Source organism: Lynx canadensis, chromosome E1 (genome assembly GCF_007474595.2).
Source record: "Lynx canadensis isolate LIC74 chromosome E1, mLynCan4.pri.v2, whole genome shotgun sequence".
Taxonomy (NCBI): domain Eukaryota; kingdom Metazoa; phylum Chordata; class Mammalia; order Carnivora; family Felidae; genus Lynx; species Lynx canadensis.
In genome coordinates, this window is record NC_044316.2 from 16,086,999 (window position 1) to 16,113,716 (window position 26,718).

At 41.5% G+C, this 26,718-nt stretch overlaps 1 protein-coding gene across 1 annotated transcript in view; it reads left to right on the forward strand.

Annotated features, from left to right (window-relative positions):
* The first annotated feature begins 4,146 nt into the window (after positions 1 to 4,146).
* TMIGD1 (transmembrane and immunoglobulin domain containing 1) overlaps positions 4,147 to 26,718 on the forward strand; it is a 47,029-nt gene continuing 24,457 nt past the window's right edge. Inside the window, exons 1-2 of the mRNA XM_032591148.1 lie at positions 4,147 to 4,185; positions 16,390 to 16,528. The gene's annotated coding sequence lies outside the window, so the exon portion shown is untranslated. The remainder of the gene's footprint in view (positions 4,186 to 16,389; positions 16,529 to 26,718) is intronic.

The window sequence follows — 26,718 nt, forward strand, 5'->3', positions numbered from 1 at the left end:
TGGATTTTTAAAAACAAGGCAGAGCTATTGGATAGCCTTGTTGACTTTAGTAACTACTTTCTTAAAAAGACTTAGAAGTAACTGAAGCACAGCATAGACCATGAATTTGTAAATGTCACATTATTTGGCACAAACATCCATATACATACAAATTCAGCTTGATAAATATTTATGGAACACCCATTCTAGTGAAAGGTCTGCTTTGCTGGGTGCAGGAGGACTGGAAGCTGAATAAGAGATTCTCCTCCCCCTGGAGGTCAGAGTCTAGTGAGGGAGATAGAGCATAGCCAGGACAGGATATGTCCACAGGGCCAGAGCTAAAGGCACTGTGCTTAGCCCTTTTCATTTGTTGACACATTTAATCCTCACAGCCATCCTGAGGTGGGTACTATCATCATTCCCATTTCAAAGATAAAAAGACTGAGGCACAAGGTCTTATAGCTGGCAAGCCACAGATCCAGGACTCAAACCCAGGGAGTCTGGCCTCAGAGTCTCTCTGTTTAATCTCTATAATAAAACTGCTTTTATGTAGTGAACTAAAAATACAAAACAAAACAAAACAAACAAAAAAAACCCCTGCTATTGGAACACAGGAAAAGACAACTAATTGTGATGAATCAGAGAAATTTTCACCGATACCATCAGATCATGAGCTTTGGCATCAGAACCAAGTTCAAATCCTAAGTCAACCATTTTCTAGCTGTTTTAACTTAGGGAAATTTATTTCATTTTTCTAATAATTAAATGAGATAATACATGTATAATATTTATGTCATATTTGCATATTACAAGCTTTCAGAAATCATTATTTTTGTTTATTTTTTTAATAATAAGAAGAATTCTCAAATAGGAAAAAAAAGTGGAGAAAAGGTCACTCCAGGCAAAATAACCAGCAAGGGTAGAGGGATAGAGGCAGGTGGTGAATGGTGGGAGGAGGACTACGATGACAACAATTTCACAAGCTAGTGAGAGTGACCAGGTAGATGGCCTTGCTATTATCTAAGACAAGAAAGGCAGAAGAAAATCTCCTTGAGATGAGGACTAAATTGGATTGACCATTGTTTAGCAATGCACAGGTTCCTCGTGATGTTTATAAGAGCAGTCATGGCTCAATGGTTCAGGGAAAACCAGAATGGAGTGGCATCAAGAAAGACTAGAAGATGATGAGGTAGAGCTGGTGAAGTAATTCTTTTGAGGAGTCCTGTTATAAAAGAAAGGAGAAAATTGGGACTAAGCTGGAAGGGGGCACAAGGCCAACAGAATTTTTTGGGTTTGGGTTTGTTTTTTTGTTTTTAAGATGGGAGAAATCATAGTTTGTTTGTGTACTGATGGGAATGATCTCGTAAAGAGGGAAGATTTGATGATGCGTTAGAGAAGGTGGAGAATTGCTGGAGCCATGGGATCTAATCCACCAGTGGAAGGGCTGGCCTTAAGTAGGAGCACAGACACTTCATCCGTAGACACGAATGGAAAGGCAGAACATATGGGCATAGGTACAATTAAGTGGGTAGGCAAGGTGTTGTTGGGAGCTGGTGGATGTTCTCTGATTGCTTCTATTTTCTAATGAAATGGGAAATAAGACCATTAGCCAAGAGTAAGGATGTTATAGTAGGTGTCAGAAGTTTGAGAAAAGAGAGAAAGGTATGAAATAATCCTCTCAAAGAGTGGGAGAGAGAAATGGAGAGTAATAATAGTTTTCAGTCATTGACACTTAATAGGAACTGGCTGTTTTTAAACACATCCTCTAGACCTGAAAGCTAATGGGACATGGAACAGAAGGGTTTGTTTGTTTGTTTGTTTGGTTGGTTGGTTGGTTGGTTGGTTGGTTTTTTGATAAGGAGATTGTCTGGGAGCCTGAAAGGTATAATTAGAGTCCAAAGAATTGGGTTCTGAGAAGCCAGCTTGAGGGGATGTGAGATTCCTGAGAAGATAAACAGAGATGAGGGCAAGACTGGATCACAGTTAAATTCTCCATTTCATTTGAATTTTGCTCCATGCCCAGGTCCCCCTAGTGTTAACTCACCCAAACAAGTGACCACTTGCTCTTCGTCATCTCTGCAAAAGAAAGTCAAATCCAAGAAACTTGCAGTCCAAGAACCACTAGTAAGAGATCAAGTCATCTCATTCTGACCAAAAGCAACCATCTGAAAGCAAATTGGGGATTTGAAAGATACCATGTCAATCACAGTTTGCATAATAATACCTCCTTACATGTGATTTCTCACGTACATATGTTATCTTGCTCACAACTCTGAGGGGTACCAAGGTTGCCTACAAAGATTCTAGCTTTAAGCTGTCACCAACCAGCTCAGACAAGTCACACAGCTAGACACAGGGCAGAGCTGGGAACTCCAGCCCTACCTGCAAAATCTTTCCAGAGCTCCTGCCGCCACACCCCGGGACTCACTGCACTTAACTCACTCTGAGCTGTATGTGTGTGCTGTGTGTACATCTAACTTATAATGAGAAAGATTGAAAGAAATAAGCAACCAAGCCTAAAACAGAAGTAGAAATGTATGTTGGTGAAAACTCTTTAAAGAATGTGGAAATAATCTTAAGGTGTTAGTGATCAATAACAAAGAAATGAATGCTTTATTCAGGTGACCAGACACATGGTTAGTGCCTATGGGAGAAGAAACTGAAGAATTAACTGAGGCCCACGGAGACACATTCATTTAAAGAAGAATTAGAGAAACCGACAAAAAGTTGTCTATAGGTGACAGGGATGATAAAGACATGAAGCAATATCCAATTAGAATTTTCACAAATTTGCTGACATGTTCTAAGTAGCAAAACACAAGAATGGCTTAATTTCTGAAGAGCAATTTTTAAAAATGGAATGAAGTCTCAAGGTGGGTGAATCAAAGGAATTTTCAAGAGGTTTGACCACATCAGTTCTTGCAGGTGCTGTTGGTTCCCTGCCCAGATTCTCTGTACCAAGCCAGCATACCCCTTCCCTAGCTGCTGTTACACCTGCACCCTTTTCTGGAAGATTTCCCTTAGCTGACAGGAGATGCTTTGCCCAGAAATCCCTGCCAAGTTACACACACTGCCTGTATGCACGCCCCCTCCTCGCTCTGCTCTCCCACTAGACTCGTCCTACTGTTTCACAGATGCAGGGTGCCTTGTCTCTGGATGGGAGAAACTTTGGAGCAATTTATGCTCCAGAGCTCTCTGTGGAATCAGGCTGAGGTAAGAGTTCTTTCATCTCTACTTAGCTTCTTCCCCATCATGCTTCCTTTAATCCCTTGTAGGTTTCTCCTGAGGGCACTTCCTCAATAAATCATTCATCCAAGAACCCCTGTCTCAGACTGTGCTTCTAGAAAACCTGCCTTAAGCCAGCCGGATCAGATGTAACTCCACAGTATGTCTCTCTATGGATTAGATAGAACACATTTTGCTTTATGTTTTTGTTGTTGTTTGCTGTTTGTTTTTGTTTTCATAAAGTTTGCTGTTGCTTCCTTGGGGTCTGTATCTTTCCAGGCCAAAGAGAAATGAAAGATGTTTATTGAAATCTCTTCTAAAATTTGCCCTTGGTTAGGTAAGCCTCTTCTTAAAATTTTAGTTAGGCCTGTTTCTAGGGCAGAGATAAGCTGTTGTCTAATCACGAGGCTATGACAGTGATTTTGATCTGTATTGCCAAAAAATTCACTATCAGCCAGCACCAAATGGACAGCAGTTCTAGTCTCATGAGGCAGAGAGGGAGGGAAGCAAGTATCAAACACTTTCAGTTATACATATCAGAAAACCTGACTCATTCTAACTTGAATAATAAATGGAATTTATTGGCTCGGATAACTGAGAAGTCCAAAGGAGAAGTTTGGAGTCAGTCATTGCTTTTTACCCTGTGACTAAACAGTCGCCACGCACCTGCCTTCTACAGTGTTCACTTTATTCTAAGTTTGACTCCACTTGTGGTCCCAAGAGAGCTCCCTGAAGCTCCCCAAACCACACTCTTTCTCATTTATACTCAGCAAGAAACAGAAGATGCCCTTGTCCTATTAATATTGCTGAGTTTCACTTAGATTGGCTCAGCTTAGGTCACATGCCTACCCGTGAACCAATCACTACAGGGAAGATGGCGTATAATGATTGGCTTAGTTTAGGATATGAACGCCAGGGATGGACTCTGATCCCGAAGAATTGCATGGATCTTCACCGGGAAATCAGGGCCTATGGCAAAAGGTAAGTGGAGAATGGGAGCTGGGAAGACAACCAATCTATACCCACCTGCTTCACCAGACTAGCAGCAGAATATTTTATTCACTCTACATTTATGACATGTATCTGTGTGCCCTGTTCTGGCACGAGGGGTGGGGTGGGAGCCATGTTACTGTGCATGAGAGGAAAGGAAGAAGGAAGAGAAAGTGCTGCAATGAAGTGAAATAAGCAACATGGTGAAATAAGTAAGAAATAGGTGAATAAGTAACTATGTATGCACACGGTGATGATAACTAATACCAACCTGGGCCTTAGAGCTTCCAGTATGCTTATCATACAGTTTGCTTGCTAATCCTCACAATTTGAAGAGGGACATTTGTCCTTATTTCTGGCTGCCCTGTATCTGAACCTCCTCCCTTATTTTAGGGAATCCTCCACCTTATGAGTCTTAGTGGGAGGCAGGACCTTCTCTCACTACACAGGGTGAAAATGCCAGGATGTGGGCACACACCCTAGGTTTGGCCAAGCAGGTGAACCCATGACCAGCTTTGAATTGTGACACAAGGAGACGGAGACTATGGGAAACTCATTTTGGTTGTACTGGAGCAAGGGTGGCAGCAACCTGTAGTTTCCATGCAACAAAGCAAACAGGCCCCCCCCCCCCCCCCCCCCCCCCCCCGCCACTCTGAGTGCCAGCAGTAGTGGCCATGGTGACAATGGTATGTGGTGATGGTAGCAGCAGTCCCCTAAATTTGACTGTTTGCTTTGGGGTATTGTTCCCTGCTGGGTGTAATCTCTGGTTTTCCAACCCTCCTAGCAATTCTGTGGACCAACCAATATCCTTTAAATAAATTCACCTTCAACCAGAATCAGTTTTGTGGCTGCAGCTTATTGAAATACAACCTTTTGGGGTCAGGTTTTTTTTTTTTATTAAAAAAAATTGTTTTAATGCTTATTTATTTTTGAGAGCGACAGAGACAGAATGAGAGTGGGTTAGGGGCAGAGACAGAGGGAGACACAGAATCCGAAGCAGGCTCCAGGCTCTGAGCTGTCAGCACAGAGCCCGATGCAGGGCTTGAACTCACAAACTGTGAGATCATGCCCTGGACTGAAGTCGGACGCTCAACTACTGAGCCACCCAGGCACCCCTGGGGTCAGTTTTATCATCCTCATTTTTCAGGTGAGAATATACAGGCTCTGAAAAAGTAAGTAACCAGTGCTGAGGATCACACTATCTTCCAGCTAGTTTTTTCAGTACATGCCTCATTCGTAGGTAATGGAGAAACTGGGAAAGGCCCCTTCAGTTCCCAAACAGTCCTACCCTCTCCCCGTATGTCTAGGGCCTAAAATGTACCATTTGAGATGGGTTCCTTGAAATCTGAAAGGCTTTTCACAGGCATGCATGGCAGGGATCTTGTGATCTTAGCTGAGACAAGGGATGGGGCAGGAAAGGTGGGGATTCTTACCGTAGAGAGGATTGTCTAACAGCTGCTTGAGAGCGGGGCCCATGAGAATGGGATATGGGTGGGTGGCACAGGAGAAGGAGAGAAATACTAAAAGAAGAATAAGGTTGCCATGTGACTGGAGCCAAAAACAGACTTTGTCCCCACATTTCTTTATATATATATATATATATATATATATATATATATATATATTTCTAAGAGAGAGAGAGAGAGTCACAGAGGAGATGACAGAGGATCCAAACTCTGTGCTGACAGCAGAGAGCCCCATGTGGAGCTTGATCTCACAAACCATAAGATCATGACCCGAGCCAAAGTTGGACGCTTAACTGACTGAGCCACCCAGGCGTCCCTGCCCCTGCATTTCTATGGAGGATCTTTGGCTTGTCTGCTTAGTCTGCCTGGGTAAAGCCTGGAGGTGTCTTGGGGCGCCTGGGTGGCTCAGTCAGTTAAGCGTCCAACTTCGGCTCAGGTCATGATCTCACGGTCTGTGAGTTCAAGCCCTGCGTTGGGCTCTGTGCTGACAGCTCAGAGCCTGGAGCCTGCTTTGGATTCTGTCTCCCTCTCTCTCTGCCCCTCTCCTGTTCATGCTCTGTCTCTCTCTGTCTCAAAAATAAACATTAAAAAAAAAAAAAAAGAGTGGCGATGTCAGTAGGGGAAGCCCCAGGGAAGACAGGATTATTTGATACTGATGGCTCTCAACCCTGGACACCTTTTAAAATCACCCAGGGAGGGGTGCCTGGGCGACTCAGTGGGTTGAGCGTCTGACTTCAGCTCAGGTCATGATCTCACAGCTCGTGAGTTGGAGCCCCGCGTCAGGCTCTGTGCTAACAGCTCAGAGCCTGGAGCCTGCTTTGGAGTCTGTGTCTCCCTCTCTCTCTGCCCTTTTCCCGCTCATGCTCTGTCTCTCTCCCTGTCAAAAATAAACATTTAAAAAAAAAGAAATCTTTTAAAATACTACCACCCTGCATCCCCTGAGAGGGGGGAGGGTAATAAAGGGTGGGTATGAGGGTGGAGGAGTCTCAGAGAGAAAAGGGCTCTTTTGGATTGGAGGAAGCTCTTAAGAAGTGAGACTTTTAGGGGCAACTGGGTGGTGCAGTTGGTTAAGCATCTGACTCTTGATCTTGGCTCAGGTCATGATCTCATGGTTCATCTCATGTGCTGACATCATGGAGCCTCCTTGAGATTCTCTCTCTTCCTCTCTCTCTGCCCCACTCACATGCTCATGGGTGCACATGCTCTGTCTCTCTCTCTCTCAAAATAAATAAATTAACTTAAAAAAATGAAGAAGTGAGACTTGAAGAAAGAGAATGTGCTCTGTAATAGTGAGGTAAGTTAACCATACCTTACTTTTCAAGGCTTTTATGGGAGTTGGATTTGGATTTCTTTTGGATGTGATTCTGTGCTGAGACAGGGCTAAATACAGCCTAGTTTTATTTGGGTTATACCCTATACCTATTTTACAAGTTTGCCCGAGGCTGGCCCTTGATTCTAGCCACACATTCAAATGGGACCAAGTGCTCCCTTGCCCAGATGTGGTAAGGTATGCCTGAATCCAAAGATACCCTCCAAAAAAAGAGCAAGTAACTGAGACTGTGCACTCTTGCATAAAGCCTCAGAGCACAACTCACACCCCCTTACCAGAAAAGTATTCAGTAACCAGGGATGCTCTGGCAGCCAGCAACTTCAGCCTCTAATTTTGATGAAAATACTTGCCGAGACTGAATTGGCACAAACAACGTGCATTCACACCCAGCCAGCTGGACTCCATCTCAAGAGTACACGATAAAGCTCCAGAAGGTGAAGAGATTGATGCTATTTATGGAACAATCTGCAGTCATCTTTCTGTTATAGGTCTGGGTGGAAATGGTGCAAGAGCATATACAAGCTATAAGAAGAAAGCAGCTACTGAAATGGTGCAAGCCCACCCAGGAGCCAAAGCTCCCAGGAGATCCTGAGCGCCAAGGACACAGAACAAGGCAGTGGGTTTGCAAAAGGACCCTTGTGAGAAGCAATTGCTAGCTCATATGCTCACTAGAGAAAGGAAACACTTTTTGCAACACCCAAAGAAAGGAAAGAACAGACAATGAAGCCAGATAAAATAGGGTGAACCGATGCAATCAAAGATACGACGGAATGAGTGGAAATTATAGCAAATCTCTAGGGGCACCAGAGCAGATGTTCCCACCAGGTTCTTGAATGCTGCTTCCCAGCACCACCCCACTCCTCGCTCTAATCTTTGTCTCCTTCCCAGCACTTTATTCTGTTCTGCAGACATTCCATCCATTTGTTAGTTCATCCAACAGACCTTGACTAAACACGGTCTCCATGCCAGACCTAGTACAAGGCTCTGGACACAAAGAAGTGAAGAAAACACAGTTAAGATCAGATTAAGAAGACCCTTGGGCCTTAAGCACTGAAGAGATTATGGTGTCCCCTCCCTGAAAGAAAATTCAAAAAAAAATTTTTTTTCAAAATGCCACAAACCTTACATATGTGCTAAAATTAAAATAGCTTCTTTCTAGATTCGAGGATTACAAAATTCTGATTCCATTAGTTAAAGGTGAACATTTCTCTTGCTTCCACTTTGGTGTTCTTGCTTTGCTGGTGTCTTAAGGGGTGGCCCAGTTATGGATATTTTCCCTGCCCTTCAAAAGCCCATGGGAGGATGACCCTTGCTTTTCCGGTTACCATGACTGCTCTTCTCTTTCCCAATTTCTGGTAGTCATCATGGTTGTTAATGAGTGAGAGGAAGATGGGGTGGCAGCAAGGGAAGAATTAGCATTCTGGAAAAAGGACCAGCCTGCTTGCTGACAAAATCCCACAAAAAGCATTGGTCTCTTGTATGAAGGTACTGAAAGAGCTTTTGGTAGTTGTGCTTCAAGGTGTGGAGAAGGTTTGGAGCACACTAAGTATAGTTTCCATCTTAGAGTGAACTAAGTCATGTTGTACTTTTACCACTAGCTAGAAATACAGAAATTGGGGGGTTATATGACCCCAGGCACAAAGATATGGCTTCAACAAATGTGCCTTCTTTTTTTTCCCAACTTTTTTTTGGGACAGAGAGAGACAGAGCATGAACGGGGGAGGGGCAGAGAGAAAGGGAGACACAGAATCGGAAGCAGGCTCCAGGCTCTGAGCCATCAGCCCAGAGCCCGACGCGGGGCTCGAACTCACGGACCGTGAGATCGTGACCTGGCTGAAGTCGGACGCTTAACCAACTGTGCCACCCAGGCACCCCAACAAATGTGCCTTCTTTACCATAGCCTTGAGCACTAGAATTATGGTCACTTCTCGAAGCTGAACTCAGGTACCAGTGGAGCCCAGAGACTAAAGCTTGGGGATGATGTTAAACCAGGCAGAACTTGGTGGATAGCAGGTCCAGAGAAAAGCAGTATAGGAATGGGTCAAGGCCATTAAAAAAATAAAGGCAAGATGAAGTAGCCAAAGGAGAATATAGGAAGAGGGAATGTGAACATGCTAGCAAGGGAGGGTAGGCTGTTAGGAGGCCTGGATGGGATTTTGGCTACTTGGCCCAACAGAATGTTGTTTAAGTGGAACCCCCACCTCCCAGTTTTTAAGTTAGCCTGAGAGATCATACAGGAACGTGCCCATGTATGCTTAGATAAACTCATAGCTGAGAAATGTACAAGTTAAGTGAGATTAGAAATGTCTGGGCTATATCTCTGATTTGTGGTTGTCAGTGAAGTGAAGAACAAGGACTCTAAAAGACTTTTGGATATCATGAGAATACAAACATTCTTAAAAATCAAGATGAATATACAGACATGTATTGTTTTACCTCCCTCAAAGAGTATTCTACTTCTTTGGAAACTGCCCCTTCCCTATTCCAGACATAGTTATGGTGGGGTAGTCCAATCATAGTTTCCCCATTCTCCTGCTACAAGGCTGGCACACAACCCAGGTCAGTCTCCACCATAAATATGGTGATTGCTTCAGGGACAGTGTGTACTCCAAGCTAGACTAATCAGGGGTTTTTTTTTTTTTTTAATGTTTACTTTTGAGAGACAGAAAGACAGAGCACAAGCGAGGGAGGGGCAGAGAGAGAGAGGGAGTCACAGAATCTGAAGCAGGCTCCAGGCTCTGAGCTGTCAGCACAGAGCCTGATGCGGGGCTTGAACTCATGAACTGTGAGATGATGAGCCAAAGTCCGATGCTTAACCAACTGAGCCACCCAGGCACCCCAGGAGGGATCTTTTTGAAATGAAGAAATGTAAGAAGGACATAGCCTCAGGATAAAAAACAGTTATTTCCCCAAAATGACATTTGGATATGTTCTGCCACATTATTCTTACTCTTTTTATTTCATTGCTGATTAATTTTTTAAAAATGTTCCCAGATCAGGACCGATTTGGAGACCAGAGTTTGGAACTAGTAGATACTACAAAGTAGGAATTGATGGCACCACCAGTGATAGAAATCCTGAGCTCACCAAACCATTATTCTTATCCAATATGACATTTCTAGTGTCCTGAGAGCATGCTTTCTTTCATATGGAAGAATCTTTTTTTTAATGTTTGAGTTTATTTTTGAGAGCACGCAGGCAGGGGAGGGGCAGAGAGAGAGGGACAGAGAATCTGCTGTGCTGACAGCAGCGAGCCTGATATGGGGCTTCAGATCATGACCTGAGCCAAAGTCTGGACGCTCAACTGACTGAGCTACCCAGGTGCCCCTCACATGGAAGAATTTGATTAAAAAATGGCCCAGAGACAGCTACTGAAAGACTGAGACCAGAGAGGCCTCTTCACGAGAGGATGACAGTGAAGGCTGGGCAAACAGTATTTTCCTAACCCTGATACCATTAGATAGCACATTCGTGGTTCTCCTGCACCTATGCTCTAATTTGCATGCTTTTAATGGGTCACCTGCTTAGCCAGCAAAAGCTTCTGCAGCTGCGGCTTCCCAGAAGCCAGGAAGTGAAGCAACCCAAAGTTGACGTAGCCAGAGAGGCTGAGTCTGCGTTGGTGGTGGCAAGGTGAGAAGAAAATATAGCAAGTGTGAAACCACAAGGAAATTCATAGTTGGTTCCAAGGTTCAGCCTTTGCAGCAGAGTCCCAGAAAATCCTGAGAGCCTGAACGCTGACTAAGCTTCATGCACCTGCCTAGGAAAGAGGTCAATGGACATGGCAAAGTGAGGTGGTCCAGGAATTCTCAATGTCTGCAGTCTACCCCCTTCATATTTTATTAAATTAGCATAATTAATGACATTTATGCTGATTTAATAAAATAGCATCACAAAATTCCTTAATGGTATAGCCAAAAGTATTTACATATTAAAAAAGACACAGTTGAAAGGAATCTGTGTCATGTGATTAATATGATACTCCCAGCATTTGTATACATATATATCAAATAAGACTTTATTTTTTAATGTTGATTTATTTATTTTGAGAGTGAAAGTGGGAGAAGGGCAGAGAGAGAGGAAGAGAGAGAGAATCCCAAGTAGGCTCTGCACTGACAGTGCAGAGCCCAACACGGGGTTCTAATTCACAAACCATGAGATCATGACCTGAGCCGAAGCCGGACGCTTAACCAACTGAGCCATCTAGGCATCTCTCAAATAAATAAGACTTAAAATATATTTTCTACGTTTTTTCCTTCTAGGTAAGTAGCTTGCAGCAGAAAAAGGTCTATGCTAAAACACATATAGAGAAATAGTCACATGGGGCTCCTGGGTAGTTCAGTCAGTTAAGCATCTGACTCTTGATCTAAGCTCAGGTCTTGATCTCAGGGTCATGAAATAAATCCCAGTGTTGGGCTTCACGCTGGGCATGAAGCCTACTTTAAAAAAAATCACTTGGGGCGCCTGGGTGGCCTAGTCGGTTAAGCCTCTGACTTCGACTCAGGTCATGATCTTGTGGTTCACAAGTTTGAGCCCCATGTCAGGGTCTGTATTGACAGCTCAGAGCCCGTAGCCTGCTTCAGATTCTGTGTCTCTTCCTCTCTCTGCCCCTCTCCTACTCACGCTCTCTTTCTCTCTCAAAAATAAATGAACATTAAAAAGAAAGCTTTTTTTAAAATCACGTACTGTCAGAAGAATCACAAATAAGGACTCATTTTTATGCACTCCATTGGGGATTCCCTCTCACCATGCTCAAGCTCTCATACTCTATGCCAGTCTCTGCTCCTATGGAGAAGCCCTCCTCATCCTACTTGGGCTCTGACACCATCATCAGATCACCTCCATGCGTGGACACCTTCCCCATCTGGCTCAGACTCTGACACCCTACCCTCAGCCACCACCACCACCACACCACATGGACACCCTTCTCACCCTGCATAGGCTCCAACTCCTTGAACTCAAGCAGCCCTCCAACTCCAGTACCCTGCACAGATTCTGAAACCCACCCTGTGTGGGCCTGCTCCCCTGCATGGATGCCCTCCTTGCTCCACTCAGGCTCTGACATCCTGTGACGGGACACACCACCACATGGATGTCCTCCTCACTTTCCATGCCAGCTCTTCTTTGTTCAAACATGAAGGACCTATTTTGTAATTATCTGTATTGTTTTGCTTTATTTATAGATTTACATAGATTTGACTTCATGATTAGTTCTGTATAATATTTTCCCCATTCCCTAGTTTTTTATTCTGAAATGTCTTAATTGGCTGGATTTCATCGTCAGGTAGCTTTTTCAAAAAGTGGTCTCAAAAGAAGTTTGAGTGGGAGAGAGCCAAAGCATAAGAGACTCTTAAAAACTGAGAACAAACAGGGTTGATGGGGGGTGGGAAAGAGGGGAGGGTAGGTGATGGGCATTGAAGAGGGCATCTTTTGGGATGATCACTGGGTGTTGTATGGAAACCAATTTGACAATAAATTTCACATATTAAAAAAAAAACCCAAAAAAACAAAAAAACCAAAAAGTGGTCCCATATGCCGTACCTTCGTTGAGCTTAAGCACATGTGAGACTATTTGTGGATTGCCTTCATACACAGGTAGAAATTTGGCTGGGTATAAAATTCTTGGGTCACACTCATTTTTTTTAAAACTCTGTAAACATTGCTCTATCATTTTCTGACATGGACCATTACTATAGATGAGTTTGAATCCAGCTTTAGCTCTTCCTATTACAATTGACTTGTGTTTTTTGCCTAGATATGTGTAGGGTTATTCACTTGTTTATCAAGTTTAGTCATTTCATGTGACTATCATGTTTTTATGCCTCTGGCATTAATTTTTCTTATGACACAATGTATAATTTAAATTTGTAGATTCTGTTCTTCATTTCAGGAAATTATTTCTCTCTTTGAATATTTTTTATTCTGCATTTGCTCAGCTCTATACTTCAGGTACACCAAGTATATATGTATATGGTAGACTTCTGTTGTCTTTTTTCAATGTGTATCATTTCTATGACTGCAAAATTCTATATAGACATAAAATGTCTTAGTTTGAGCTGTTGTAGCAAAAATACAACATAGTCTGGGTGGCTTACAAACAGAAAATTATTTCTCTTAGTTCTGAAAGCTAGGAAGTCCAAGATCAAGGTGCCAGTAGATTCAGTGCTTGGTGAAAGTCCACTTCCTGGTTCATAGATGGCTGTCTTCTCACTGTGTCCTCACATGACAGAAGGGGCAAGAGAACTCTGTAGGGTTTCTTTTATAAAGACACTAATCCCATTCATGAGGGCTCCATCCTCATGACCTTATTACCTTCCAAAGGCCCCACCTCCTAATGCCATCACCTTGGAGGTTAGGATTTCAACATATGAATTTTGGGGAGACACAGACATCCAGTTTATAACATAAGCATAATTATTATTATAGGTATGATCCAAATATGGGAATGTTAATGTTATTTTTCAGTTCAGGTCTTAGATACTAAAAACTTTGTGGATAATCTTTAGTGTGTGTGTATGTGCTTGTGTGCATGCATGGGAATGTGAGTACATTGTTTTCATATGAAACATTAAAAAGAACCAAATGTGTGCTACATGGCTGCTACTGTTTATAGTAATATTGAAGGGGAGAAAACGACACTTATTTTGGGACAGATATAACACAAGGTCCAAGTTTTATAAGTATGTGAATGTGTAGTTTCTGATATAGTAGGCTGAGGTAAAAGATATCACAGCAGCTAATTTGTTTTCCAAGAACTACAGAGACCAGACAATAATTAGAACCAATTTTTATTTAATGTTTAAATGATGCTTAAAAATTGTACAAGGCAAGGACATAAGTACTTTATGCAGTTTATTTGATTTTCGTTTGTACAGTAACTATGTAAAATTATTATTATTAAGCCATCATTTAATGACCCCCCATTTAATAATGGGGGGACTATCTTAGAAGGGTTAAATAAGTCTTCAGAGTTGCCTTACTAGTAAGTGGTAGAGTGGGTTTGGAAGCTGAGTTTCCCAGAGCGGTGTCTCCACATTAATCTGGATTCTGGATTCACTCCCTTTCTGCTACCATAGAAAGTCCTGAAGGAGGAAGAGAGATGCATGTGCCTCTAAAGGGTACTCATATTTTAAGAAGTCAAATCTGTTGGTTCCCATGAATACATATTATCTTTACAGAAATATGTTGGAACTGTAAAACATATGGACTGGAAAGACATTTTTAGTTGCTGTCACCCACTCACTTTTTTTCAACTGCTCCTTTGATCCTCTCTCTTAAGGTCCCAAAAGGCACTCAAGTTCAACATGTTTAAAATTAAATTCATTGTTTTATGCTCCAGTAACTTTTTCTTCCTCAGTTCAATCATTGACACCTTCCTCTCTTTGCTTTCTACATGCCATCAGTCACCAAAGCTTATTGCTCATCACGTCGTTTTCTTGAATCTGTCCCTTTCCATTCAAAATGTCACCACTCTTTATTACCGCTGACGTGGAATGTTGCACACCACAGGTGCCTGACAGGTCTCCTGGCCTACCATCTTTTTGCCTCTCTCTTCCGTAGGTTCAGACTTCTCTTTCTAAGCAGTGGTTTTCAAATTCTTTTGAAAGCACACTCTCCCAATAAAAATGCTTGAGCATGAATTTCCAGTATATTTCTTTATTTCTAAGCAATGTATACATGTGACTAAACATATATGAACACTGTAAAATGGGCATAAGAATATAAATTAAAGGGGCGCTTAGGTGGCTCAGTCAGTTAAGTGTTCGACTTGATCTCAGCTCAGGTCATGATCTCATGGATCGAGCCCCAAGTCTGCATCCCAAGTCTATATTGTCAGTGCAGAGCCTGCCTGGGATTCTCTCTCCCTCTCTCTCTACCCCTCCCCCCCAACTCATACACACACACACACACACACACACACACACTCTCTATCTCTCTCAAAATAAATAAGCTTAAAAAAAAAAGAATGTAAATTAAAAGGGAATAGAGAGGAAATGAATATTTTTACCTAAATTTGTATTTGATTTTTCAGAGTTCAAAAACATTTTTGTTCTCTATACACCTGAATAAATTTCACTGTTTTTTAAAACTTTATTTATTTATTTTTGAGAGAGAGTGCAGGAGGGGCAGAGAGAGAGAGAATCCCAAGCAGGCTCCACACTGTCAGTATAGAGCCTAATGTGGGGCTCAAACTCACAAACAGTGAGACCATGACCTGAGCCGAAACCAAGAGTCAGATGATTAACCGACTGAGCCACCCAGGTGCCCCAGATTTCACTGTTTTTGTTTTAATGTTGGTTTAATAATTTGTGACTCAGAGATTCACAAATATATTTCTAAGTTCAGTTTATTTTGGAAATAGGTTTTATTAATTGTCATAGCTGAAAATGATACAAAGTAATATAGTATTAAAATGCACTAAAACTACATTACTAAATCCTAATATTCATTTCCATCCACCAACTATGTGAAGTTTTATTGAAATTCAGCCAATACATTTACTGATGTCAAAGAGTTATTCTTGCAAGCCAATTGAAAGGTATTGTAAACCTATGTCTGGAATATTAATAGATTCGAGGGCTGTGTTTCCAATTTTTTTTTAAGCATGAAGATACAAATGTTTCTTAGGTAGTGTTACAGCTTTGTCAATTTCAGGAATAAAATAACAACAGATTTCCAAGCATCCATTTTCAAAATGGTCTCAGTAAAAAGAGTTTCTTTGCAAAAGCATTTATTTTCACCTTCACTATTAAACACCTTTTTTTTAAAAAGATACTGTTTAAATGTATTTGTAATTTTAATATCTACTGTGTAGCACAGTATTGAAGGTCACTTGGCATAAGAGAAAAGGTCAGAAATTTTGGAATCCTAGTCTTTTTATAAGAGAGAAAAATGTGTAATTCATCTCTAAGTTGGCAATTCTTTTAAGGTCTCTACTCCCAAAATGACCTATGAACCTGTCTGATACAATTGATTTTTATGGTCTCTCCCTATTTCATTACACAATATTATAAAGATTCTACTACTTAGGGCCACAGTATGTAGAGCATGCGACTCTTGATCTCAGAGTCATGAGTTTGAGCCCTGCCTTGGGCATAGAACTTACTAAAAACAAAAACAAATAAACAAAAATCAAACAAAACAAAACAATCCCCCCACAAGATTCTACTACTTAAAAGTCTTGGGGGTGTTTGGGTTTTGTTTTTATAAAAATGGCCCTAACAATGATACCCTACAGCACACAAATTCGTCTCAGGAGACTTCACTTAAACCATTTAAGACACTTAACTCACATACAGACAAGTGTGCCTGCCACTATCAATCCACATATTAGATATCAGAAAGGTTTCATTTTTTTAAAGAAATATAAATAGAAGTTATATATTTTTTTCTGTACTCCAGGGCATCCCCAGGGATGAGCACACATACCCCCCTCTGATCCTTCACTTTCCTGCCAAGAAACCAACATCACCAACTCACTGTTTGTCCTGAGCCAGTTTTTCTGCTGGGCACAGTCTGACTTCAGCATCTTAGTTACCAGGTACAATTTTCCTGCCTTGTGTCCTCATTCCTTCGTGCTTAGGTTTGAGTCCCAGACTTAAAAAATTTAATAAAATAAAATAAAAGCAAGTGCTACAGAGTTTATTCCTGGCCTAGTATTGTTCTGATAAACATATTTATTTAGTCATCACAACTCTATGAAATAACATTACTATCCCTGTTTTACAGAATATGAAACTTAGGGATTACATAACTTCTCCAGAGTTAACACTTACCTAGTGATGGAGGTGAGTGGGTTTGAGTCTAGGCAGTTGAACTCCAGAGGCTATGCACATAACACCTGATTCTTCTGCCCTCTTTCGTGCCATGGCCATGTGCCATGTGCCATGGCTAACTGTGGAAGGGGCAGAGAGACATTTCTAAGCCAGACAGCTTTCAACCCATAGCATGGCCAAGACTAGAAGTCCAATACCAAATTCAATAGGAGGCCATGCTGCTTCTGAGTAGATCAGATACTATAGTTCAACAACATTGGCACTGGCTGGGAGCTGAAATACAAAAGACTAGGAGCCAGAGGTGGTTCAAAAGCTAGAGTGAAAAACAGGGGCTGTTGCTGACTCCAAGGAAAAGAGCCTGGTAGCCAAGAAATGGACTGACACAGGAATATGAACAATAGCAACCAGTTATTAAGACACTGTCTTAACCACTTTATGTTCCTTGTTCATCTAACTCCCACAATGACCCTGTAAAAGAGATACTATTATGCCTTCATTTCCTAGACAAAGAAAATGAGACTGAAAAAACTCAAGTAATTTTCCTAAGCTGCATAACTAAATTAAGTGGCTCAGCCAGGATTTAAACCTGGCTATGTCTGAATTATATATGCCAAAGAGTGACTTATTGTGGAGGAGTTCGCCACCACCAGCCCCTCCATAATCTCCATTATATGCCCAAAGCCACCCCAAGTAAATATACATCTAAGGAAAACCAATTGTTAATGCTGTAAATGCAGTTTCAACACAAGACCTCCTTCCAACCAGATTGCTGCACCTTGAACTTCCCCAGTCTTATTCCAAAGGTGGGCTGTGAACAGGGGAGCTCTATACCCACTCACCACTGGGAAACGTCTACAGGTAAGAGAGACAAGAGGAGAAGTGAACTTGTACCCTCCTTTCTCCAACTTTGGATTGAGAGCAAGTGATACAAAGAATCGGGAACTGGTTGTGGTGCCTGGTGCCTGACAGTAGTGGTGGCAGAAACATCCATTTGCAGGGGCTACACTTTTAGCAGTGGGGCAATGTCCAGGGCCTCTGGGGAACATTGTCCAATCTCTGTCATTCGATGGCTCAGCAGTCATAGTCATAATACCTTCCTGGACTGATTTATGGTAATATTTAGGCTGTGGTTCTGGTTACTGCTGGGACACCCCTTGTTTTGACTATTTTCAGAGCCTATTTCTCCATCATTCCCAGCAATATCACCTTAGTAAATTTTCTTTTGTGCTTAATCACTTAGAGTTAATTTCTGTTGCTTGCAACCAAGAACACTGACTGAACAATGATTAAATTTGCATTTTCATTGCCACTATCACATTGCACCTTATTTCCAAAAGTTTTAAAGAAAGAACTAGTGGCTCAAAAGTAGTTCATTAAAATATTAATACAGTCCACACATAATGGTAAGAGACTGAAAACTTTCCTTAAAAACACGAATAAGCCAAGGATGTCTGCTTTTACTACTTCTGTTCAACATTGTACAGATGTTCCATTTGAGACAATCAGACACGAAAAAATAAATGAAAGGCATTCAGATAGGAAAGGAAAAAGTAAAACTATATTTTCAGGTGATGGAATCTGATCTTATATACAGAAAATCCCAAGGACTCCACTAATAACTATTAGGACTAATAAACAAGTTCAGCAAGGTTGGAGGACACATGATCAGCATGCAGAAATCACCTGTCTTTTGGCACCCCTGGATGGCTCAGTCCATTAAGTGTCCAACTCTTGATTCCAGCTCAGGTCATGATCCCTGGGTTGAACATAGAGCCTACTCAAGATTCTCTCTCTCCCCCTCTGCCCCTCTCTCCTGCCTGCGTGCACACTCAAAATAAATAAAATAGGGGCGCCTGGGTGGCGCAGTCGGTTAAGCGTCCGACTTCAGCCAGGTCACGATCTCGCGGTCTGTGAGTTCGAGCCCCGCGTCAGGCTCTGGGCTGATGGCTCAGAGCCTGGACCCTGTTTCCGATTCTGTGTCTCCCTCTCTCTCTGCCCCTCCTCCATTCATGCTCTGTTTCTCTCTGTCCCAAAAATAAATAAACATTGAAAAAATAAATAAAATAAAAAACAATCAACTGTATTTCTATAAAGTAGCAATGAACAATCTGAAAGTGAAATTAGGAAAACAACTCCATTTACAATGGCATCAAAAAAATTAAAACTCTTAGGAATCAATTTAACAAAAGAAGTGTAAGTCTTGTACTCCAAAAACTACAAGACATCTTTGAAAGAAATGAAAGAATATCTAAAAAACTGGAAAGACATCCCATGCTCATGAGTTAAAATTGTTAAGATGACAATACTCCAAATTGCTACACAGATTCAGTGAAATTCCTATCAAAATACCAGTGTTCTCTCCTGCAGAAATCGATAAGTTGATCTTAATGTTTCATGGAAATTCAAGGGACTTGGAATAGCCAAAAAAATAATCTTGAAAAAGAAGAACAAAGTTGGAGGACTTATACTTCCTAATTTCAAAACCTAGTAAAAAGCTATCATCATCAAAACAGTGTGGTAATTGCATAAGAATGGACATATATAAATCAATGGAATGGAATTGAATGGCCAGAAATAAATCTTCCCGTTTTTGGTCAGTTGGTTTCTGGCAAGGGTGCCAACACCATTCGGGGAAGAAAAAATAGTTTTTTCAACAAATGCTGCCCACACAACAAGATGTCCATATACAAATGAATGAATTTAAATTCCTATCTCACACTGTATGTAAAAAATTAACTCAAAATGGATCATAAACCTAAATATAGGAGCTAAAACTGTAAAATTCTTAGAAGAAAACATAGCAGTACATCTTTGTAATTTTGGATTGGGCAATGTTGTCTTACATATGACACCAGAAGCTTATACTTGACATGACAGAGAAAAAAGTAGGTAAATTACACTTCTTCAAAATTAAAACTTTTGGGGGGGCCTAGCAGCCTCAGTTGTTGGAGCATGTGACTCTTGATCTCTTAAGTTCGAGCCCTACATTGGGTGTAGAGATTACTTAAAAATAAAATCTTTTTAAAAAAATTTAAAACTTTTGTGCTTCAAAGGACACTACCAGGGAAATAGAAGGACAGCCCACAGAATGGGAGAAACTATGTGCAAATCATGTATCTGATAAGGAATTTGTATTTAGAACATATAAAGAATCTTAGAACTCAACAATAAAAAGAAAAACAACTCAGTTGAAAATGGGCAAGATTTAAGCAGATGTTTTTCCAAAGATAATGTACCAAAAGCACATGAAAAGATGTCCAACATTGTTCAGTAGGGAAATGCAAATAAAGACCACAATGAGATTGCTAAAGGGAATGGAGTTTCTTTTGAGGATGATGAAAGTGTTCTAAAACTGATTGGGTGATGTTTGCACAACTGTGAATGTATCAAAATCACTTTATTCTAAACTTTTTAAAATAGATTTGATTTTGGGGGCACCTGGATGGCTCAGTCAGGTAAGCATCCAACTCTTGATTTCAGCTCAAGTCATGATCTCACGGTTCATGAGGTCCAGTCCCGTATCAGGCTCTGTGCTGACAGTGCAGAGCCTGCTTGGGATTCTCTCTCTCCCTCTCTCACTGCCCCACCCTCTGCCTCTCTCTCTCTCTCAAAATAAATAAACATTAAAAAAAATAATAAATGGGTGAATTGTATGGAGGTAGATCGTATCTCAATAAAGCTGTTAACCAAATATCCACAATGAGATGCCACTTTACGCCCACTAGGATGGCTAAAATAGAAATGACAGACAATAACAAATGATGATGAATACACAGAAAAATTACAATCCTTGTACATTGCTGATCGTAAAATGGCACAGCGACTTTAGAAGCTTCTCAGAACGTTAAACATAAAATTACTATAAGACCCAGCAATTTGTCTCATAGGTATATACCAAAGAGAAATAAAAACACATGTCCACACAAAAACTTTTACATGAATGTCCATAGCAGTATTATTCGTGATAGCTAAAAAAAGTGGAAACAATCTAATTGTCCACAAACTGATGAAGGGATAAGCAAAATGTGTCATATCCATATAATGGAATAATATTTGGCCATAGAAGGGGATGGGGAAAAATGATACATGTTACAGCATGGATGCGTCTTGAAAACATCATGCCAAGTGAAAGAAGTCACACAAAAGACCACATATTGTGTGATTACGTTTATTGCAAATGTCCAGAATAAGCAAATCCATAGAGACAGAAAGTAGATCAATGGTTTTCAGGGGCTGGAGGGAAAGGGGAAATAGGGAGTGATTAATAATGGGTAGAGGGTTTCCTTTTGGGGTGACAAAAATGTCCTAAAATTTGATAATAGTGATGGTCGCACAACTCCATGAATATTCTGAAAACCACTGAGTTACACACTTTCAAAGGGCAAATTTTATGTGCATTATATCTTAACCTGTTATTAAAGTTTGGTTTTTTTTAATTGTTTTTTTTTTTCATTTTTTTTAATGTTTATTTATTTTTGAAGGAGAGAGAGACAGAGTGTGAATGGGGGAGGGGCAAAGAGAGAGGGAGACACAGAACCCAAAGCAGGCTCCAGGCTCTGAGCTGTCAGCACAGAGCCCGACACGGGGCTCGAACCCACAAACCATGAGATCACGACCTGAGCCAAAGTCGGACGCTTAACCCCTGAGCCACCCAGGCGCCCCTGTTATTAAAGTTTTTTAAAAAATCACAAATATAGTAATGTGACTACCACAAGTAAAAAATAGCATTATAAATAGTGAACAGGACTCTAGTGAAAATATAAAGTATGATTCTGTATGTTATAGGATAAACACCTGAAAATGTGATTATTTTGCACAAGTGGGCAAAAAAATAGCAGGCAAATTCTAAGAGGGATAGTGAGTACCTGAAAATTGGATGTTACTGGGCTAGCAATTTATTCATCTCTATTCCTCAATGTATTATTATGAACTTGTTCATATATAAGCATAAAGCCACCCGTGACTTTTTACTGGCTTTTTTGAACAAAACACGGTGATCCCTCAGTAAAGAAATAATATTTTTTCTAGAATAAGAGCAAAATAATGCTTTCCAAATTGATGAATTTTGTTTCTAAAGGCAGACAGAAAATATCATAACTATAGCAACATGATTGAAATCTACATTTCTGCAGCAAAACAAGGCTATAAATCATTCTATTGCCAAAAAGGTATAAATCCAATTACGGAGCTAATGACACATTTTATGCTTGAGGAGAAAGCAAACAGAAGTCCTTTATCTAGTGATGCTCTAGGCCGTTGCAAAAATTCAACAGCGTACAATGTAAAAGGGCAATTACTATTATGTGTGCATCCTGGAAGATACTTCCCTAGACATAGGAAGGAAACAGCTGATGTTCTATGTACAAAACAGCCTTTGGCATACATGTGCTACATATAGTAATGGGAAGATGCTCCATGACACTTTATTCTATTCATCACTGCAGATTCATGCTGTGGGAGAAGAGAGTTTTCATCTGTAATAATTATTACATGAGAAAATACATGTTGGGGTCAGTACTGATGGAAACCTGGCCATATGCTTAGCAAAGAAGAGCGTTATTCTAGGAATAAAAGGTTGCACCTGAATGCCAATCCACGCACTGCTTCACTCACAGAGAACAAAGCAAACAACAGATGCCCGACCTTGAATCAGGGACGAAAGAAGGAGAGGAGATTGCAAATATGCAATACAACCAATGAGGAAATGTCTTTTCAGCATGTTTGAGAAGGAACAAGATTCTGCTTTTCTAAGTGGAGGCATGTCATCTGTTGAGGAAAGGCGTTCCCACACATTTTTTTAAGATATAGAAAGTGATTTATAGTATTTCTTTGTGACACTCATCCTGCCTGTAGAGATACTTCTCTAATGTCAGCTCTGTGTTCACATTCTTGCATGGCCTGAACTTGGCCCTTCAAGACTGATATAGCACCAAGTTTTAAAAGTTGAGCATGGGATTAAACTAGCAGAATTTCTTAAGACAGAGTTTCTTAAGAAGATGTAAACAACCTATATTGGTTATTTATTGCTGTGTAGAAAATCACCCCAAGACTTAGCAGTTGATAGCAATAAACATTTATGATCTCACAGTTTCTGTGGGGCAAGAATCTGGGAGCAGCTTAGCTGGGTAACTCTGGTTCAGGATTCTTCACAAAATTGTGGTCAAGCTATTGGTGGGGGCTGCAGTCATCTCAAGGCTTGACTGGAGAAGGATCCATTTCCAAGTTCACTCAGGTGGCTGTTGGCAGACCTCCATCATCTCTGGCTGTTGGCTGGAGACAGCAGTTCATTGCCATATGGGTCTCCCCATGGCAGCTGGATTTCCTGATTAAGTGGGCAAGATGGCAAAAGAGGGAGAGCAAGACAGAAGCCACTGTCTTTCTGTAACCTAATCTCAGCAGTGACATCCTATAGCTTTTGAATATTCTATTTGTTGGAAATGAGGCAGTGAGTCCTGCCCACACGCAAGGAGAAGTGATTACACACAGGTATGGATACCAAGAGGGAGGGATCATTGAGGCCTTCTCTAAGACTTCCTGTCACACTATCCATATACTTCTATATGTGTGACTTTACCTGGACCAACAGTGCCCCATGATTCACAAGGTTTTGGTCAGTGAAGCTCTCTACTCCTCCATCTGTCATGGCCTGAATTCTCAGTGCTCTGTGATCCAGAGGCACACCTTGACCAACCATGTTAGTCACTGAAGGTAGATGCAAGGTCCAATGCCCTTGGGTACACATCTATTATAGAGCTGGTGGGTTTCCCGCTGCCTCCTTCATTGGCATGGCTATTTGGTAGAACAGGTCTAAGTCTATTCTTCTTTGCCATGGCAGGGACAAAGGTTATCTTTAGATAGTAGGCCCTCTTAGCCAGGATACATTGAGGAACTAATTATCCCTATCTTTCAAATGGAGTCGGTCTGACCTGACCTGAGAGGTCAGTGGGTTCGACCTGAGAGGATGCTCTATCTTTATGGCTTGGAAGTTGGCTCTCAAATAAGAGTGGCCTGAATTGAGGCAATGAGTCTCTTATTGATCTGCTTCATCAGGGAGTAGAGACAGCTGGTTGTCCTTCAATTTCCATTTTCCTTGGACTTAGTAATAAAATCCCTGATTATTACCTGGGCACATGGCTGCCTGGAATAAAAACAACAAGGATCAGTCTTCTTGCAGTTAGATGCAGTCTTCATGCATAACCATGTTCTGGCCAATGAGATATAAGCAGTAGTTGGTATGAGCAATATGAGCAGTTTCTAGGAAACAGCCTTATAAGAAAGCAGTATGCCCTGCTTTGCCCTTCTTCCTTTGTGTTGGCTATAGTAGGGATACGATGACTGGAAGTCTAGCAGCCATGTTGAGATAACCTTGGGAACCGTAACCATGCAGGATAAAGCAATATGCAAGAAGGACACTATGGCATATCTTACCAATCCTGAGATGACTATCTCTGGACTTCTTAAATATGAGAGAGAAATAGATTTGCATATTTAAGTTATTTCCAGATTTTTCTGTTACTTCTAACTGATTCTAAATTTTTTTTTTTTCAACGTTTATTTATTTTTGGGACAGAGAGAGACAGGGCATGAACGGGGGAGGGGCAGAGAGAGAGGGAGACACAGAATCGGAAACAGGCTCCAGGCTCTGAGCCATCAGCCCAGAGCCCGACGCGGGGCTCGAACTCACGGACCGCGAGATCGTGACCTGGCTGAAGTCGGACGCTTAACCGACTGCGCCACCCAGGCGCCCCACTTCTAACTGATTCTAATCCTAACTAATGATGTGGCTTTATTCAAGAACAGACAATCTTGCCATGACCTTAGCTCCCCCACTATTTCCTACAATATTCTTCTAGTAGGCAGGCATTGTCTCTAAATATAAGGCAAAGAATTAAAGCAAACATTGTTAGGTTTCCACTGGCAATTCTGCAATCTGCAGAAAGCCGGATGCTCCTGCTGAACTGTAGGGATGGGGCTAGGTCAGGTCAGGGGCTAGTCCTTGGGGTTCTCGTTAGATAGAAGGACCAACAGGTGCCTGTGGGGCTCCAAACTGAGCCCTCCTGCCATCTGTCCTGGGTGTTGCCTAAGTCCAAAGGCCTGACAGGTTCAAGATGTGTAGGTCAAGTCCTTGTCTAACTGAGATATGCAGAGCCAGCAAGTACCTTTAAGAATAAGGAGTGGGAGGGGCGCCTGGGTGGCTCAGTAGGTTGAGCGGCCAACTTCAGCTCAGGTCATGATCTCACGGTCCGTGAGTTCGAGCCCCGCGTCGGGCTCTGTGCTGACAGCTCAGAGCCTGGAGCCTGTTTCAGATTCTGTGTCTCCCTCTCTCTGACCCTCCCCTGTTCATGCTCTGTCTCTCTCTGTCTCAAAAATAAATAAACGTTAAAAAAAAAAAAAAAGAATAAGGAGTGGGAGTTGCCAGGGATGAGGAAGTACAGATAAAAGACAAGTGAAGCTGTCTTCTGGAAGACGGTGGGGACTGGACAAAAACAAAAAGCCCGTATCAAGCACCAACGTGGACAGTGTTTGTGTTGTGTATGCAATGCCAGCCAGAGGGCTTTGGGAAACAAAGGCCATGTCTGTTTTCCTTTCATGGCCTCTGCTCCACGGTGTCAATTACTTTCTCTAATGAAACCCACACCAGGCTTATGCCAGGGCTATGCTCAGCTCCCACTCTCCTTTTTACTGCATGCCAAGGAAATAACTTGGCTCTAAGCATACCTAGGAGGCATTTCTGAGGTATTTTGTGCTGATAGAGAACCCAGAGTACCTACCGGTTTCTTCTTCTTTTTTTTTTTTATGTTTTTATTTATTTTTGAGAGAAAGAGAGAGACAGAGCACAAGTGGGGGAGGGGCAGAGAGAGAGGGAGACACAGAAACCAAAGCAGGCTCCAGGCTCTGAGCTGTCAGCCAGAGCTGGATGCAGGGCTCAAACCCAAGAACCGTGAGATCATGACTTGAGCTGAAGTCAGACATTTAACCGACTGAGCCACCCAGCCGCCCCTACCTACCAGTTTCTTAAGCCCATAGCACTCCTAATGTAGAATTCAAGTCCTGCCTTGTAGAGAGGGCAGGAAATCACCTTAGGCATTAGGAGAATTTCAGTAATTATAACCTGCTATCAGAATTCTGGACTGTGCACATTTTTTAATGCTTCTGCACTACACTTAACTTTAGTTTGATAAACTCACTCCAATATCTTGAGACTGTTCTCTGTTGGTATATGCTGGCCCAAGAATGCCTCTAGTTCAAAATCCATTACCCAGTGCCTACTATTTTTAAATATAGTTCCCAAAATTAGGCAGAGGGACACTCCCTGACCCAGAAGTGGTCTGTGTGAGAGCCTTAGTGGAAATGGTATGGATTCTCAAGTCAGGCAGACCTGCAGTGAAACCAAGACTCTCACAATGGAGTTCAAAGATATTATCTGTAGTTGTGGAACGAGAAATAAAGGAGTATGTGCATTACTTAAGAGTTACAAAGGTGGCCAGCTGAGGAACTAAAAATATCAATAAGGCCTTAATGGGAAGCAGTTGGGGAGGTGAAAGGGAAATGTTAGTACACTAGATCCTTATCTTACATAGCAGAAAGCCAACTGATAAATCAAGAAATGGTGGTATTTTTTTCAACAAATATTTACACTGTGCTAAGGCAATGAGGATACAGACATAAAACAAACTAAACAAAGTCACTACACTCATTATTCTACTAATAAGCCTATTGGGTGCCTACCAGAAGAAATAGTAAAAGTCTAAAAAGAGTTGCCTTGGGGGCGGGTGGAGGGGGTGGGTGGAGAGAAATAGGACAAGGGGTTGTTTTTCCTGCAAGCTCTGTTATACTATGCATATATTAAATCTGTTAAGTTACCTACAAATATTCTATTACCTATTAGCTACATATCCTTGAAAGGATTGCTTAAATTCCCTGGGCCTCCATTCTTTTGTCTGGAAATTAGGGA